A 19,943-nucleotide genomic window follows, 5' to 3' on the forward strand; every position below is an offset into this window, starting at 1 on the left:
ATCTTTTTAACCTTTCAAATTTTGCCCAATTTACATGTGTAACAACTATTAAGTGCCTGTATGTATGAATCACTCACATACACCACATTCCATTTATATGTAACATGAGCACCATGTCTGTTGCATTGTCTCCCTGCTCTGTCTCAAATGCTCCAGCCCCTTCTCTCTGCAGAGCCAGTCCTCCAAGGACTAATTTCAAAAGTGTTCTTTACCCAACTCCTCAAGTGTAGGCAGTTCTATCCTCTCAGAACCCCGACAATCTCCAGCCTTGGTAGGGGTGGGGCCAACTCACTAACTGTCTCATAGTGTGACTATTTCCTGTGGACAGCATTCATCTCTGGTCAGCTTCATAAGGGTAGAGACTGGCCATTGCTTGGTTTCTTTGGATCCTTCATAACATATAGCTGAATGAATGAATGAGAGACAAAGGTAAAACTTGACAATTCTGCAGGAAAAGGGCATGACTAAAACAAGATTCCCGTTGGAAACAGTATCAAGGACCTGGTACAAGCTCTGGCTGCTCCCTGAAATCGCTGGGATGATGAAAATTAGAAGCTGCATGTCATTGGGTCATTAGCTGTCTCTCTTCTGCAGCAATGAGAACAGCAGGGGCTTTTCCGGGAAATGCATTTTGGATGAACACCCTGATATGGGAACATGGAACTCTGTGGACAATTTGTGGACCAGGTGTCTGAAACTAAGACTTTAACAACTAACTACTTTAAAAAATTTTAAATGATGATGGAATTAAGCCTGCTAATCAGCTGATTTTATGATGGGGAGATTACCCAGGAGTAATCACCGTGGATTACATAAATCCACAGTGCCAGCTTTGAAGATGGAGGAAGGGGCCGAGAGTCAAGGAATGTAAGTGGCCTTAGAAGTGAAGAAAAGAGCTGTATTGCCTCCAGGAAGGAGCACAGCCCTGCCAATGCCTTGATTTTAGCTTTGTGGGAACCACGTCATACTTCTGACCTAGAGTACTATAAGATTATAAATTTGTGTCATTTTAAGACCAATGTTATTTAGGCCATAAATGGCTTATTATGGCTGCAAATAGGAAACCAATCTATGAGGGACACCAATAATTCAGTCTAAATCCCTACTTCAGGAAAATTCTTCTCTAATTCTTCACCATTTAGCACCTCACTGTGTAGCTGCTGTACTCCAGATTTATGATGCTTTCACCATTTGTTCCAAGAACAACTTGCTTTACTTTGGTGTAAACAGAGAATTTATCCTGATTATGTCCTTGAAAACAAGAGAATCTGTTCCACAATTAAAGTGCCCATCTCTAGAAACCCAAATGGCAGTTCTCCTTTACAACAATCCCCAAATGACAGTTCCTTTACTAAAATAGTAGCGACTTTGAGTTCATATTCTCGAAGTGCCCTGATACATAAATCAGATTATCTCTCCAAGTCATCTTCCCTCCATTCCCAGTGCTGTCTGTGAGGGTCAGGCTGCTCTATCTCTTGCTAAAAGACTGGAGACAGAATTGCCCCACCCCATTCCATTCTCCAACACTTCAGTTGGAAAGGTATTTTCTATAGTTTGACTATCCTTCTGTTTATAAACATTCAATGGCTCCCCATTGCTCTCAGGATAAAGCACAAAACACTTACACAGCCTCTAAGGCCCTGAATGACCAGCCCCCGCCCACATTTCTAGCCTCATTTGCAACACACATAGCGCCAGCACCAGAGTGGTCCTATCACATGTGTGGACACAGAGCAGCAGAGTGCTGAGCTGTGGAATAGGCTGTGCAAAACAGACCCCCAGAGTTTTGTGGAATCATGTCCATAAGGCATGGCTGCATCTGTTATAGGTTGAATTGTGTGCTCCCCAATTTTTATGTTGACGTCCTAACCTCTCGTACCCCAGAACGCAACTTTATTTGGAAAGAGAGTTGTTGCAGATGTAATTAGTTAAGATGAGCTCATACTGGAGGAGGGTGGACCCCGAATCCAACATGACTGGCACTCTTATAATAAGGGGACGTGAACATGCACACAGAGAGCACGCCCTGAGAAGACTGGAGTGACGCTGCTACAAGCCAGGGAACTGCCGGAAGCTGGGAGCCCGGGCTGGGACCCGGCTGGGACAGACTCTCCTCAAGGGCCTTCAGAGGAAGTGTGCCCCTGCTGACAAGTGGATTTTGGACTTCTAACCTCTTGAACTGTGAAGCAATAAATTTCTGTTGTCCTAAGCCACCCACTTGGTATTTTATTTCGGCAGCTAATAAACAAGGAAACTGACACAGTGGCCCCACTAGTTTCACATCACTTCAGTTCTCCAGCATTTGCCACTGGTCCACATAGCTTTCTGTGCAGAAACGTGTATGCAAAGCAGAGGGTGTGAGAGGAGAGACGCTTGCTTGCATTTCCAGAGGTCCACAAAGTCTGTTACAATGAGAAATGAGTGCCCCAGGCCCTGCAAACTCTCTAACACTGCTTCCCAGCTTCATGGAAACCAGTTGCTAACAAGAATTCACGAAGGCAAAGACTAGTCAGTTTGCCCTCAATGGATTTGGTTCTGTTCTCTTCTCCTTAGAGATAATGAGTCCTCAATAACAACTCTGTATTCTCAAAACAGTAAATGTTGCTGTGAGAACAAAGCATGGAGTTAATCTCTTTCCTTTACTCCTCTTTTCTGCTTTCACGCAGCCTACCCTAATCCTTGTGTTCTCTGAATTTAAATGAAAATGGACTTGGCCCCTCAGTCCCAGTTAAAGACAGGAGGAGCCAGCTTGGCATGTCTGTGTTCTAAAAACTGCCCTGAGCAAAATTTATACGTGAGAAAAAACTCTGCTGGGGGAATGGTGAACACAACTAGTCACTGCCTTTCTCCAGCCAGGGGGCAGTTCTCAGGCAAATCCCATCATACCCTGGGAAGAAGAAGACAAGTTGGGCAAAATGGCTCTGGTTTGGGTGGGTGAGAACAGAACAAGAGGTCAATTTGCTCATCCCTGAAGGGCACCTCTAGGTGGAAACACACCCATAGGTGAGGCTGGTGAGGTGAAAGCCAGGCTGGGGGGGGAAAGATGAGAGGGACTAAGGAGGAGAAGAAAATAGTAGAGAGAAGAAATAAAAGTCATAAGGGATAGACTGATAAGAAAGAGGTGTTAGGGCTGACACAGGGAAAGAGAGTCCTGGCTGCCTGACTAGTAACCTGTGGTCAGGCCTTGGAGACCGTCCATGGGCTCCGCAGTCCAGTCCTTGTCAGTGTGGCCAGACAGAGATGGGCAAGGCTGACTTTCATGTGGAAGGACCAGGTAGTGCCATGCAAGAGTTTCAGGAAAAGCCAACCTACCTCCCAAATGTCTTCGCCAAAAGCCTGCTGTTTGCCTCAACTTTCTTTGCCATTTGTCCCTATGGATTCAATCTTTGTCTTGTAGCAAATAGTTAAAGCTAAGACTTCTTGAATGTTTACATGTTCCAAGCACTGTTCTAAGTTGCTCATGTATTAACTAAATTGATTTGCACAACAAGCTTTGTGAGGTAGGTGCCTTTATCATCACCGTCGTCACATTTCAGATGAGGAAACTAAGGCACAAATGGTGGAGTAGCTCACCCAAGGCCATCAAGCTGGCAAGTGGTAGAGCCAGAATTTGAACCCAGTCTAGCTGGTCCCAAAGTCCACATTGTTCCCACTGTATTATGCTAATTCCCCAAATGAAAACCAGTACATCAGGAAATTTACCACCATGGTATCCAAAGCCATGTATTGCTCCCTAATTGGGGTTTTGTAGGATGAGAGGCTGTTTTGAAGATAATTAATGAGAAACATTTGGAACCTTGGCCTCTGAGTGTCTTTCTGCTGTCCTCCAGCTGGGTTCACTAACAGTTACTGTTCACACTCTCATGCCTCCCCACCCCACACATACCCTGAGGTGTGACTAAAAAGCAGCACAGGAGATTCCACAAATTATAAAATTTAGTCTCATTCATGTGCAATAATGTATCCGGGCAGCTCAGCTGGCTGGCAAAGCTGTTACATCAGGTACCATTACTTAATTTTTGGAAACCAAATTACAGCACTGGGTGATAGAAAAAGAAATGCTTGTCATTTGAGTTTACTGACACTTTTCTCTCAGGAAAGATATCAACTAAGCTTCTAAAAATAGTAAGATTACATAATAGCATTATTACCAAAAACAATAACAACTATTACAAAAAATAGTTCTCTTGGGTAACTTTTTTTTAATTTTTTTATTGATTTTAATTTATTGTGTTTACATAGATTCAAGTGTCCCACTGAACATATCCCCCCACCCCCGTGTTCCCCTCAACATCCCCCTTGCCCCCCTCTCCCCCCTTCCTTCCAGGATTTGCTTTCCTGCTCTCTATAATGCTGTGTTATGTATATACAATTTCACCACTTTCTTCCCCTTCTCTGATCCCATCCTCTCATCCCCTTTCCCTCTGTCTGCTTTCCCTCTGGACCCTTTGATTCCGCCTCTACCTCAATTCCATTCCTCAGTTCATAGAATACTAGATATATTACCATCATTTCACAGCAAAACTCAAACCAATCAGAAAAAATCCCCACGTCCCAGGAAAGAAGAAACTCAAACACAAAAAGCTGAGCAGGTGTTAAAGCAAATGGTCCAGAGGGATATCAGAACAGGTGCTGGCACGAAAGGTGAGTTTTAAGATCCACAGAAAAAAGAATTTGTCCACAGACTGCCAGGTAATATGAACAGAAACTGACCTCTTTGAACAAAGCTAAAAGCCAGGAAGGGCTTTTCTTTCTTTCTTTCTTTCTTTCTTTCTTTCTTTCTTTCTTTCTTTCTTTCTTTCTTTCTTTCTTTCTTTCTTTCTCTCTCTCTCTCTCTCTCTCTCTCTCCTTCCTTCCTTCCTTCCTTCCTTCCTTCCTTCCTTCCTTCCTTCCTCCTTCCTTCCCTCCTTCCTTCCTTCCTTCCTTCCTTCCTTCCTTCCTTCCTTCCTTCCTTCCTTCCTTCCTTTCTTCCTCCTTCCTTCCCTCCCTCTTTCCTTCTTTCCTTCCCTCCCTTTCCTTTCTCTCTCTCTTTCTCTCTCTTTCCTTTCTCTCTTTCTTCCTTTCTTTCATCCTTCCTTCCTTCCTTCCTTCCTTCCTTCCTTCCTTCCTTCCTTCCTCCTTCCTTCCCTCCTTCCTTCCTTCCTTCCTTCCTTCCTTCCTTCCTTCCTTCCTTTCTTCCTCCTTCCTTCCCTCCCTCTTTCCTTCTTTCCTTCCCTCCCTTTCCTTTCTCTCTCTTTCTCTCTCTTTCCTTTCTCTCTTTCTTCCTTTCTTTCTTCCTTCCTTCCTTCCTTCCTTCCTTCCTTCCTTCCTTCCTCCCTCCCTCCCTCCTTCCCTCCCTTCCTTCCTTTCTTCCTGCCCTTTCTTCCTCCCACCCTCTCTCTCAATCTTTCTCTTTATTTTTAAAATTGATTTTAGAGAGAGAAAAGAAGGGAGGGAAGGAGAAGGGAAAGAGGTGGGGAGAGAGAGGGACATCGATTTGTTGTTCCTTTTATTTGTACATTCATTGGTTGATTCTTGTATGTGCCCTGACCAGGGATCAAACCCCCAACCTTGGTGTATTAGGATGACACTCTCACCAACTGTACTACCTGGCCAGGGAGAAAGGGCTTTTCTTGCCATGAAAAGAGACTATAAAACTCTGCCCACTGGTCTAAGGAGCAGCAGGAAGCTGACCATCTGCCCAGCATTGTGAGTGGCAAAAGAATCAACTTCTGGACACTAAACTTCCAAAATTGTGCCATGTGTGGGTGTTAGTCAAAATTTCTCCAGAGAGACAAGATGGCACTGGAGTAGGCGGACGTACCAACATCTACCTCCCAGAATCAAAGTGGATTACAAACTAATTTTAAGAACTATCATCTGAAAAAACCAACTTTGGACTTAACTAAGAGGACTCTTCAACCAAGGAACACTGAGGAAGCCACACCGAGACTGGTAGAAAAAGTAGAAACGTAAAGAGGGCTGCCCAGCTCCCCGGAGCAAACGGCAGCTGAGAGAGACTAGTGTGGTGGGAAGTGAGTTTAGCAGAGAAGGGAGGGTCCTGAGTCCCAGGAACAAAGCCCAAGCCTGCAGCCCCAGAGCCCAGAAGAGGCGTAAGGACAGTATTTAGCCAGAAACAAGTCAGGATACTGTTTGTGAGAAAGTCTGATTTCTTAGACCCAGGATTCTTCTTAAAGGGACCACGCAGAACACCTCTCTCACAACCACTCACCAGGGCCTCCAGGGAATGGGGAGAGAGGAGAGGACCAGAGCAGCAGGAAGAGAGTGTAATCTAGGAGGCACAGGGAGAAACATTTAGGGAGACAGCCACCCTAACCCCTGGGACAAGTCACTCCCCAAATCTGAAGTGAACATTTCCCCCGGAAACAGCAATACCAGCAAAGGGAAGCAGGAGAGCAGCCAAACAAGCTCCCCCCGCAGCACTCAGAGCAGAGTTGCTTAGAAGGAGGGAGCTTTCTGGTCTACAGTAGTGAGTGTTAGGGGCTGAGCTGTGGTGCCCGCACCCACGCGGCTGAGGGCTCGCCGGAGGGCGGGCGGCAGTGGGAGACGGAAGCACGGTTCTATTGGCCAGGGCAGAAGCCGGCTGGCCACCACTGGGCCCAGGTGTGAGCTCAGTCTTGCCCGGCTGGAGAGGAGGGGGCGTGCAAAAGCAGTCAAGCCCAGCTGCCGGCAGCCTGAAATCCAGCCTGCGGGAGAAGGGCAGATCCCCGGAAAGGGTGGAGACCAGCCCCTGAACAAGGGTGCAGGAGCACAGCCTTGCCCCACCTGTGCAACTGAGGCTTGTGGTCTGACTTGGGAGCCAAATCCTCCCGCGGGTGTGGACCCAAAAGCCCAGAACAGGCAGAGTTCCACTATTGAGCTGAGCATGGGCACGCAGTCCTGCCTGGCTGGTAAAGCCAAGGCTAGCAGCCATTCGACGAGTGGGATCTTCCTGCAAGGGCAGGGCGAAAGCCCGGGAACACGCGGAGACCCGCAGCTGAGCAAAGGTGCTCGCCATTGCCCTCAGGACTGAGCATAACATCATACATGGAAGCGGGGCAAAGGCCAAGGCCACAAGGCTTGTGCACCCGAGCAAGTGATCACAGCCACTCCCGTGAAGAGAAAATGCAGAGGCAGAAAAATGCAACACAAATAAACCAAGAGAAATCCCCAGAAAAGGGCCTAAATGACTCAGATATAACCAAATTACCAGATGCAGAGTTTAAAATAATGATTGTTAGGATGCTCAAAGATATTACAACAACAATAGATGGTCATTATGAAAACCTAAATAAAGAGATAGCAAATATAAAAAAGGGCATTGAAATAATAAAAAAGAATCAGTCAGAAATGACAAATACAATATCTGAAATAAAGAATACAATGGAAGGAATTAAAAGCAGGATGGGTGAAGCAGAAAATCGAATCAGCGAGTTAGAAGACATAATAAATAAAGGCACAGAAGCAGAGCAGAAAAAAGAAAAGAGACTCAAAAAGTCTGAGAAAACTCTAAGAGAGCTCTGTGACAACATGAAGAGAAATAACATCCGCATCATAGGGGTTCCTGAAGAAGAAGAGAAAGAACAAGAGATAGAGACTTTGTTCAAACATATTATAGCTGAAAACTTCCCTCAATTAGAGCAAGAAAACATCTCACATGTTCAGGAAGCACAGAGAACTCCATTAAGGAGAAACCCAAAGAAATCAACACCAAGACACATCATAATTAAAATACCAAAGCTAAATGATAAAGAGAAAATATTAAAAGCTGCTAGAGAAAAAAAGACTATCAACTACAAAGGAGCCCCCATAAGGATGACTTCTGACTTCTCAACAGAAACACTTGAGGCCAGAAGGGAATGGCAAGAAATATTCAAAGTAATGCAGAACAAGAGCCTACAACCAAGACTACTTTATCCAGCAAGGCTATCATTTAAAATTGAAGGAGAAATAAAAAGTTTTACAGACAAAAAAAAACTCAAGGAATTCACTGCAACCAAACCAAGGCTGCAAGAAATGCTAAGGGACCTGTTATAAACAGATCAAAGGAGAAAAAGAATATAGCAAAAGAGGAATACAGTTTTAAAGAATAAAATGGCAATAAACAATTACATATCAATAATAACCTTAAATGTTAATGGATTACATGATCCGATCAAAAGACATAGGGTAGCTGTGTGGATAAGAAAACAGGACCCATACATATGCTGTCTACAAGAGACACACCTTAAATCAAAAGATGCACAAAGACTGAAGATAAAAGGATGGAAAAAAATATTTCACGCAAATGGAAATGAAAAAAAAGCTGGGGTAGCAATACTTATATCAGACAAAATGGAATTTAAAACAAAGACCATAGTTAGAGATAAAGAAGGTCACTATATAATGATAAAGGGAGCAATCCAAAAGGAAGATATAACCGTTATAAATATCTACACACCTAATATAGGAGCACCTAAATATATAAAGCAGACTTTGATGGACTTGAAGGGCAAGATCAACAGCAATACTATAATAGTAGGGGATTTCAATACCCCATTAACATCATTAGATAGATACTCAAGAAAGAAAATTAACAAAGAAACAGCCGACTTAAAGGACATACTAGATCAACTCGATGTAATAGATATCTTCAGAACCTTTCATCCTAAAACAGCAGAATATACATTCTTTTCAAGCGCTCATGGTACATTCTCATGGACCACATGTTAGGGCACGAAAGCGGTCTCAACAAATTTAAGAAAATTGAGAGCATATCGAGCACTTTCTCTGATCACAATGGCAATAACCTAGAAAGCAACCACAACAGAAAAACTAAAAAACATTCAAACACTTGGAAACTAAATAGCATGTTATTAAATAATAAATGGGTTAAGAATGAGATCACAGAAGAAATTTAAAAATTCCTAGAAACAAACAATAATGAGCATACATCAACTCAAAATTTATGGGACACAGCAAAAGCAGTGCTGAGAGGGAAGTTTATAGCATTACAAGCATACCTCAAGAAGCTAGAAAAAGCTCAAATAAACAATTTGACCCTATATCTAAAAGAACTAGAAAAACAACAGCAAGTAAAGCCCAGAGCTAGTAGAAGGAAGGAAATAATAAAGATCAGAGCAGAAATAAATGACATAGAGGCTAAAGAAAAAATACAGAGGATCAATGAAACCAGGTGCTGGTTCTTTGAAAAGGTAAACAAGATCTATGAACCTATAACCAGACTCACCAAGAAAAAAAGAGAGAGCACTGAAATAAATAAAATTAGAAACGAGAGTGGAGAAATAACAACTGACACAACAGAAATACAAAATATTGTAAGAAGATACTATGAAGAACTGTACGCCAAAAAACTAGACAACCTAGATTAAATGGACAAATTCCTTGAAACATATAATCTTCCAAAAATCAATCTGGAAGAATCAGAAAACCTAAACAGACCAATTACAACATATGAGATTGAAACAGCTATCAAAAAACTCCCAAAAAAGAAAAATCCTGGGCCTGATGGCTTCACAACGGAATTCTACCAAATATTCAAAGAAGAACTAACTTCTATCCTTCTCAAGCTATTTCAAAAAATTCAAGAGGAAGGAAGACTTCCAAGCTCCTTTTATGAGGCGAGCATAATTCTGATTTCAAAACCAGGCAAAGACAACACAAAGAAAGAAAATTATAGGCCAATATCCCTGATGAATTTAGATGCTAAAATCCTCAGCAAAACATTAGCAAACCAGATCCAGCAATATATGAAAAATATCATACACCATGATCAATTGGGATTTATTCTTATGAGGCAAGGCTGGTACAATATTCGCAAATCAATCAATGTGATTCATCACATAAAAAAAAAGGAAGGAGAAAATCCACATGATAATTTCAATAGATGCAGGAAAAGCATTTGATAAAATCCAGCACCCATTCATAATCAAAACTATCAGCAAAGTGGGAATACAAGGAACATACCTCAACATGATAAAGGCCATCTATGACAAACCCACAGCCAACATCATACTCAATGGGCAAAATTTAAAAGCAATCCCCTTAAGATCAGGAACAAGACAGGGGTGCCCCCTTTCACCACTCTTATTCAACATAGTTCTGGAAATCCTAGCCACAGCAATCGAACAAGAAAAAGAAATAAAAGGCATCCAAATTGGAAAAGAAGAAGTAAAACTATCATTATTTGCAGATGATATGATATTCTATATAGAAAACCCTAAAGTCTCAGTCAAAAAACTACTAGACCTGATAAATGAATTCGGCAAGGTGGCAGGATATAAAATAAATACTCAGAAATCAGAGGCATTTTTATACACTAACAATGAACTGTCAGAAAGAGAAATCAAGAAATCAATCCCTTTACCATTGCAACCAAAAAAATAAAGTACCTAGGAATAAATTTAACCAGGGATATTAGACTTGTACTTGGAAAATTATAAAACATTGATAAAAGAAATCAGGGAAGATACGAACAAGTGGAGGCATATACCGTGCTCATGATTAGAAAGAATAAACATCATTAAAATGTCTATATTACCCAAAGCAATTTATAAATTCAATGCAATACCAATTAAAATACCAATGACTTACTTCAAAGATATAGAACACATATTCCAAAAATTTATATGGAACCAAAGAGAACACGAATAGCCTCAGCAATCTTGAAAAGGAAGAATAAAGTGGGAGGTATCACACTTCTGGATATCAAGTTATAATATAAGGCCATTGTACTCAAAACAGCATGGTACTGGCATAAGAACAGGCATATAGATCAATGGAACAGAACTGAGAACCCAGAAATAAACCCACACTTTTATCAACAACTGATATTTGACAAAGGATAAGAGCATACATTGGAGTAAAGACAGCCTCTTTAACAAATGGTGTTGGGTAAATTGGACAGCTACCTGCAAAAAAATGAAACTAGACCACCAACTTACACCATTCACAAAAGTAAACTCAAATTGGATAAAAGACTTAAATGTTGGCCATGAAACCAGAAGCATCTTAGAAGAAAACATAGGCAGTAAGATCTCTGACATCTCTTGCAGCAATATATTTGCTGATTTGTCTCCACAGGCTAGTGAAATAAAAGACAGGATAAACAACTGGGACTTTATCAAACTAAAAAGCTTCTGCACAGCTAAAGACAATAAGAACAGAATAAAAAGACAAACTACACAATGGGAGAATATATTTGACAATGCGTCTGATAAGGGGTTAATAACTAAAATTTACAAAGGACTTGTAAAACTTAATACCAGGAAGACAAACAAACCAATCCAAAAATGGGCAAAAGAAATGAATAGACACTTCTCCAAAGAGGACACACAGATGGCCAATAGGCATATGAAAAAATGCTCAACATCACTAATCATTAGAGAAATGCAAATTAAAACCACAATGAGATATCACCTCACACCAGTCAAAATGGCACTCATTAACAAAACAACACAGAATAAGTCCTGGCGAGGATGTGGAGAAAAGGGAACCCTCCTGCACTGCTTGTGGGAATTCAGACTGGTGCAGCCACTGTGGAAAACAGTATGGAGATTCCTCAAAAAATTACAAATCAAACTGCCTTTTGACCCAGCTATACCACTTTTAGGAATATACCCCAAGAACATCATAGCACTGTTTGAAAAAAAGAAATGCACCCCCATGTTTATGGCAGCATTGTTCACAATAGCGAAGATCTGGAAACAGCCCAAGTGTCTGTCAGAGGACGAGTGGATTAAAAAGCTTTGGTATATATATACTATGGAATACTATTCAGCCATAAGAAATGATGACATCGGATCTTTTACAACAACATGGATGGGCCTTGATAACATTATACTGAGCGAAATAAGTAAATCAGAAAGAACTAAGAACTATATGATTCCATACATAGGTGGGACATAAAAATGAGACTCAGAGACATAAACAACAGTGTTGGGGTTACAGGGTGGGGGGGAGGAGAGGGAAGGGGTTGGGGGAGGGGAGGGGCACAAAGAAAACCAGTTAGAAGGTGACAGAAGACAATTTTATCAATGTCACCCCATCAAAATTAAAAAAAAAAAAAAGAATGTGTCTCACAGCTAATTCAGGCAGTTAGAAGAATAGTATAAGAATGCTAAGTCTGCTTCTCAGGCCACATCCTGCAAAAGGGGCCCCAAGAAAATTGGTGATTTGGCTCTTCAGATTTTGCCAATTGGATTTAAAAAAAAAAAAAAAAAGGACAGGAAAACCCTGAAATGGAACTAACAATACATGAGCATAAATTTAAAGGACTTTTAGATACTGGAGCTGATGTCTCTGTTATTGCTAAGCTACATTGGCCTCCTTCCTGGCCCACTCATGCAGCAGCCACAGAATTACAAGGTATAGGGCAGAGTAAATCCCCTCAACAAAGTTCTAGTTTTCTACATTGGGAAGATTAAGAAGGTCATTCTGGATTTTTTAAGCCTTATGTGCTCCCTGGATGGCCAATTAATTTGTGAGGTAGAGATGTTTTGAAAAATATGGGAGTGTTGCTTGTCAGTCCTAATGGTTTAGTCAGTACTCAGATGCTTGATTGGGGATTTTTGCCCACCAAGGGTCTAGGGAAAGAACAGCGAGAATTTCTCACCCCCATAGAAGTGGCACCCAATACCAGAAGGTGTGGATTAGGATATCAAAATTTAGCATAGTTGCCTTGGTAGCTCCTGCTACCTCAATAATGCATTGTGCAGACCCAATTACTTGGAAATCAGATAATCCTGTATGGGTAAACCAATGGCCCCTTTCTCAGGAGAAACTTAGGGCAGCTGCTCAATTGGTACAAGAGCAGCTACAGCTTGGGCACATTGAACCATCTCATAGCCCATGGAATACACTTCCATATTTTGATCTTGTCGTCTCCTGGATTATCAAGGGGCATAAGTGACCCTTACAGTTTATGGGTTTTGAGCCTCAAAATTATTGTTGTTTCTTTTTTCAAAGGATCAACAAGAATGGCTCTGGGAAACTTCCACTAAATGGCAAATCGCTCTTGCAAATCAATGGACAACTTTATACTGAAACTGTCAACTTAAAATCAGCTCAAAGTCTAGAATTATATGCCATTATCATGCCTTTTCAGCATTTGCTATACTCCCCCTTTAATCTATATACAGACAGCAAATATTTACTTATGGTGTTTCCACTATAAAGACTGCTGTCTTAAGAACAAATGCTGATGAACTATTTCAGCAGTTCCTCCTTCTTCAAAGACTTGTATGTCAACATAGAGCTCCATGTTTCATAGGACATACTTGAGCTCACTCTATGCTCCCTGGAGCTTTAGCACAAGGGAATGCCCTTTTTTTTTTTTTTTTCTTTTTTGTATTTTTCAGAAGTTGGAAATGGGGAAGCAGTCAGACAGACTCCTGCATGTGCCCGACCGGGATCCACCTGGCACGCCTACCAGGGGGGAATGCTCTGCCCATCTGGAGTGTTGCTCTGTTGCAACCAGAGCCAGAGCCATTCTAGCACCTGAGGCAGAGGCCACGGGGCCATCCTTAGTGCCCGGGGTGGCTTTTCTCCAGTGGAGCCTTGGCTGCGGGAGGGGAAGAGAGAGACAGAGAGGAAGGAGAGGGGAGGGGTGGAGAGGCAGATGGGCGCTTCTTCTGTATGCTATGGCCAGGAATCGAACCCGGGAATCCTGCACACCAGGCCAATGCTCTACAACTTAGCCAACCGGCCAGGGCCTAGGAATGCCCTTGTTGATCAAGCTACCCAAAAGAAAATTATATGGGGCAACCATGACAGATTGAGCAATTCAGTCTCATACTATTCATCACTAGAACGCTGCAGCCCTGTGTAAACAGTTTCAACTTTCTTGAGAAGCAGCATGGCAGATTGGGAAATCCTGTCCAAGGGGTCCTATACTACAATCTGCCCCTTCATTTGGAGTTAACCCTCAAGGACCCCTACCAGGACAACTTTGGCAAATGGATGTTACTCATATACCTTCATTTGGCAAACAGTCCTATGCCCATGTTACAGTGGATACATATTCTGGATTTATAGTAACCTCTGTCAGAACAGGAGAGGCTGCTAAGCATGTTATATCTCATTGTCTGTATGCATTGTTCTATTATTGGATTTCCTAAACTGGCTAAACTGAAAAGGCTCCTGCATATGGAGCAAAAGCATTTACTGTATTTTGTCATGCTTACAATCTTTAAAGTTAAGGTATTATTAAAGTGTACCCACCAAATATTTTAAGGTCAATTTAAAAAAAAATTTAAGAGGGAGTAGTCATATCCTAGAACTCCTATGGGTCTACCATATCATGCTTTTTACTTAAAAAAAATTTAAATTTCTTTAGAATGCTGATGAACAGGAGACACCAAATCTTTTTCGCCTGCAAACTACTACCTTCTTTATTAGATCCTGCTAATAACAGTTTTGTCTTTTTCCAAATAGCTCCCGATATATGGAAAAGATTTATATAGGCGGATGGGGATCCTCAAACCCCTCAGTGAGATCTTCTGAGCATGGCTTTTAAGATACCTAGAGGCAGAAAACGCCCAATAGAGATCAGGGAACTACCAGCTTTTAGGATATGCCCTTAAAGGCTCCAACACCCCAAAGGGGTCTCATAGGATGCTATCTGGGTCCTGCTTCAATAGTAGAAAGGAAGGTTGTTGAGCTAAAGCCTGCCAGACTTACATGCCTCTGCTGTGAGGAAAAAGGGACACTGGAAGGTAGGCCTCCCCCTTGCTCCTCTAAGGGAGGGTTCAGTCTCTTCTAGCACTGCTCCAGCCACCTATGACCTAAACTTGCCCAGAATGCTGGGGTTTGCCACTGAAGGCTGAAGGTGCCCAGGTCTGTCAGCCTCATCTACGACACTGTGGATGAGCCTAGGATATTTCTTCCAAGAAGCAGGTAAACTGATCTCATTTGCACAAGGGCAATGAGATCTTGCATGAATAGTCAGGTTTTTTATTCTTAACTATATCTTGCATGAATAGTCAGGTTTTTTATTCTTCCCTCAAAGATCTCTGTTGTGGGTGTTGATAGTCCTATTTTCTGATGCTTTGTTTAATATATAGTGTTTCCTTTTTTCCTCCTACCTCAATACCTCACTCATATTTCAGGCTGGGACCTACTTCTAATATAGAGCTCTCTTTCCCCTTTTTGCCAACTTCTATTATGAATCTACCTTTGCCACCCAGCTTAGTGTATCCCAAGGTTCTCTTTACCACACCACAGTCGCAGAGCTCTAGGGAAAAGCAACCTGGTCTCATCTCTTCAGGCAGAGGAGAACAGAAGCTCCATATCCACACATGCTGCAGATGGCTTTTCCAGTCTACCTGAATCATTACCAGCTAGAAGCAGCAGTCATTGGGACTTGGACGTGAGCTGCAAAGTATAGAATTGTGACATCAATTCCAGTGCCATGCGGACTTTTCCTGGATGTGGACTTTTCTTGGACTCCTGCTCCTTGTGACAGCTCCTAACAGACTGAACTGGGGTTGGGTTGCATTTTTCAGGGATTTGGCATGGTGTTGGGGCCAACTTGGACTTGGTGAACATGTTAAGGACACTACTCTTTTATGGATTCTTGCTGTATTGGCCAAGAGTTTGCTTAAAGGTTTTAATCACTGTAAAAAAAAAATAGAAGACTGGATAAAGAAGATGTGGCACATATACACCATGGTATACTATTCAGCCATAAGAAATGATGACATCGGATCACTTACAACAAAATGGTGGGATCTTGATAACAGTATACGGAGTGAAATAAGTAAATCAGAAAAAAACAAGAACTGCAGGATTCCATACATTGGTGGGACATAAAAATGAGACTAAGAGACATGGACAAGAGTGTGGTGGTTACAGGGGGTGGGGGGAGGGAAAGAGGGAGAGGGGGAGGGGGAGGGGTACAAAGAAAACTAGATAGGTGACGGAGGACCATCTCTCTTTGGGTGATGGGTATGCAACAGAACTGAATGCAAGATAACCTGGACATGTTTTCTTTGAATATATGTACCCTGATTTATTGATGTCACCCCATTAAAATAAAAATTTATTTATAAAAAAAATTTCTCCAAACTGTAACTGAAGAAGGTTATAGAAAAAAAAAAAGACTCCAAGAATGGATCCCAAAAAGGCCAATGTGAACTGAGTGATACAGACGCCAGCTCCAGGCTGGCCCACTAGGCTCTACAGGAAACTACCTACTGAGAATGAGCTCATGGTAAACATGTCTGACATCATGAAGAAAAGAATTATCCTGAAATAATTTAGAGGTGGGAAAGTTTATATCCCACAAACTATAGAATGGAACAATATGAAAAGGTGTTTAAATGAGTATGTTAAAAATATTCAAAAGAGGAAAAATAAAAGCCACAAAGCAATATCCGGTCATAATAAAAAATGACCATGCAAAGTCAAGAAAGCATCATTTTCTGATATTATATACACCTGAAAAAGATAAGAAAATGAATGGGAAATAATAATGGTACACAATAAGGTGGTTAGGACAAGCTTATTATAGAGAAATCAATGGTCTTTCTACATACATATAAAAGCAATATCCACTTAGAATATATACTAACAGAGACCCAATTCAGAATAGCCACAACAAAAATATAAAATACATAGAAATATATTAAGAAATATTTAAGATCTATATGAAGTAAACTTTATTTTTATTTAAAAATTTTTTTAATGATTTTTAGAGAGAGTTGAAGAGAGAGAGACAGCGACACAGAGAGAAATATCAATTTGTTCCACTTGTGCATTTATTGGTTGATTCTTGTATGTGCTCTGACCAGAGATCGAATCTGCAATTTCAGCATGTTGGGACAACACTCCAAACAAGCTACTTGGTCAGAGCCTTATATGAAGAAAACTTTAATATGCTACTTAGAGATGCAAAAGAAGACTTTAAAAAATATAAAGACAAAGTCCATTCATGCATAGGAAGATGTGACATTAAAAATGTTTGCCTTTGCCCTGGCTGGTTGACTCAGTAGATAAAGTGTTGTTGACCCAGTGTGCAGACATCCTGGGTTTGGTCCTGGTCAGGGCACACATGCAAAACAACCATCTGTTTCTCTTCCTCCCCCCCTCCACCTCTCTCAGCCAATGGCTCGGTTGGTCTGAGCATCAGCCTTAGGTGTTGAGTGTAGTTCAGTTGGTCCAAGCATCAGCCCTGGGCATTGAAGCTAGCTCAGTTGGTCCAAGCATCAGCCTCAGATGGGGGATGTCAGGCGGATCCTGGTTGGGGCGCATTTAGGAGTCTGTCTCTCTATCTCCCCTCCTCTCACTCAAAAAAAAAATGCTTACCCCTAAGTTAACATACTTTTGTTTATTTTTCAGAAATAGAATTAGAAAAAGATCACAAAAAAATTTCCAAAATTTGATGAAAATTATATACCCACAGATCTAGGAAGTTTAACAAAACAAAGATAAACCACACAAAAACACATCATAATCAAATTATTGGAAACAAGTAACAAAGATGAAATCTCAAAAGTCAGCCAGAAGAAAACAAAACAAACACATTACTTATAAGAGAACAACGATAAATATTCCATTGATCTCTCATTAGGAACAATGGAAGCCAAGGCACCGAGTACCTACTCTCAGGCTGTGCAGTTTTGTTTTGTTTTTTTTGCTTGCTGGCCCTCTGCTTAAACCATGCTCCACCAGATCTTTGGTCAGGCTAACAAGCATTCAAGCTTCATTCCCCTCTTTGTGTTTATTGGATCAGGAGGTACTGGGGTAGCACTGTATGTCTTGCACCAAGCATTGTTGAGTCCAGATGTCTGTTGTAACAGAAAGAATAGCCCAGAACACTGGAACAAACTGAGTCCCAATGACCAATACAAATTCTACTCAGTGAATGTAGATGACAGCAAACTCAAGAAAGAAGGTCAGACTTCTAAATGAAATGTTCCACTATTAAGCTGCTTAGAATGAAAGTCTTCCAAAAGCCTTCCACACAATTTTCCACTTAACCAGGAAATATTTGAAACTTGGGGGGAAACCTCCTCCCAAAACAATGGAAGGCAAAAGAAAACAAAGCAACATCTTTCAAGCACCAAAAGTTACAACTATTAATCTAAAACCTATAAATAAAAAAATGTTCTTCAAAAATACAGACAAAAATAAAAACATTTGCAAGTAAACAAAAGATAGGTGAATTTATTCACATCTAACTTGCACTAAAAGAAATGAAAAAGGATATTTTTAAAGCTAAAAGAAAAAATTCCAGATAGAAATTTGGATCTATACAAAGGAATAAAGAAAACTAAAAATGGTAAATATTTAATATAAAATGATAAAATATAAGATACTTATTTCTAATTTATAATTCCTTTACAAAGACGTTTTTTTAAAGCAAAAATAATAACAATGTATTGTGGGATTTACAACATATACAGAGATAAAATATATGAGAATGATAATACAATACAAAGGGTGGGAGAAGTATAAATACACAGATGCAAAGATGTATAATATTTGAAGATAGGTTGTGATAAGTTAAAGGTGGTTACTGTGAACTCTAAAACAACAACTATAAAATAAAGTAATAAAAGAAGAGTTATAGTCAATAAAACAATAGAAGAGATATAATAGAATATGAAAATACTCAAATCCAAAAGAGGGTAGAAAAAGATAAAAAGAAGAAACAGATCAATTGGGACAAATAGAAAAAAACAGCAATCTATTACATTTACACTCAACTATATCAATAATCACATTAAATATAAATTGTCAAATACTCAAAATAAAAGGTCTAGGTTGCCAAACTAAATAAACCCAACAAGTGTTATTTATAAGAAAACGCACTTTAAATACAAAAAGTCAGAGAAGTTAAAGGCTGAGATGGGAAAAGATATACTAGACAAATAATAATCATAAGAAAATTAGATGGTTATATTTATATCAGATAAGATTTAAAGACAATGGTTATTGTTAAAGATAAAAAAGACATTTTATAAAAATAAAATGGTTGATTCATTAAGAAGACATAATTCTACATATTTATACATTTAAAAACAGTTATTGCACCCTGGCTGTGTGGCTCAGTTGGTCAGTGTCAACCTGATACATCAAGGCTATGAGTTAGATCCCCCATTGGGACACATACAACAATCAACCAATGAATGTGTAAGTAATTGGTTTAAAACAAATCAATGTTTCTCTCTCTCTTTCTCTCTCTAATCAATCTATCAATCAATAAATAAAATAAAATAAGTTACAAAAATACATAGAGCAAAAACTAACAAAACTGAAAGAAATACCAAATGTCTGATTTTTTTTAGTAAATAAGCAAATAGAAAGTCAGTAGAGATATAGAAGATCTGAACCATACTTGCTTCACTTATGGTTATAAAACATCATACCCCAAAACAGCAGAACACCTCTTCTTTTCAAGTTCACATGCATGATCAATCTACAGACAATATCACTGGGCCATAAAACAAGTCTCAATGCATTTAATATCATCCAAATTATACTTAATATATTCTGTAACCACATCAGAATTAGAAATCAATAACAAAAAAGATATATGGAGAGATTCTAAATATTTAGAAATTAACACATTTCTAATTAGTTTATGGGTCAAAAAAGAAATCAAAGGGAAAATTAGAAAATGTAGGGTGGGAAAAATAGGTTTATAGTTATTTGTATGGAAAATAATACAATAACTAATAAATAATAATAATAACATAAAATAAACTGATATGCATAGTCACAACAGTAAACCTACTTTTTCCCCATCCTGTATTTTGAACCGAAAGATTATGAAGATACAACATATCAAAATTTGTGGGATGCACGTGTCTCCTTGGGCAAGGGAAACTAAAGGAAAAAAAATAGGATTACATCAAACTAAAATGTTTGTGCACAGCAAAGGAAACCATTAAGAAAATAAAAAGACAACCCACTGCATGGAGAAACATATTCCTCACTGATACATCTGATAAGGGGTTAAT

The 19,943-nt window shown here is 40.1% G+C and overlaps 1 pseudogene; it reads left to right on the forward strand.

Annotated features, from left to right (window-relative positions):
• The first annotated feature begins 17,637 nt into the window (after nucleotides 1-17,637).
• On the forward strand, nucleotides 17,638-17,889 carry LOC136403320 (cytochrome c oxidase subunit NDUFA4 pseudogene; annotated as a pseudogene).
• The last annotated feature ends 2,054 nt before the right edge of the window (nucleotides 17,890-19,943 follow it).

Source organism: Saccopteryx leptura, chromosome 4, assembly GCF_036850995.1.
Source record: "Saccopteryx leptura isolate mSacLep1 chromosome 4, mSacLep1_pri_phased_curated, whole genome shotgun sequence".
Lineage (NCBI taxonomy): Eukaryota > Metazoa > Chordata > Mammalia > Chiroptera > Emballonuridae > Saccopteryx > Saccopteryx leptura.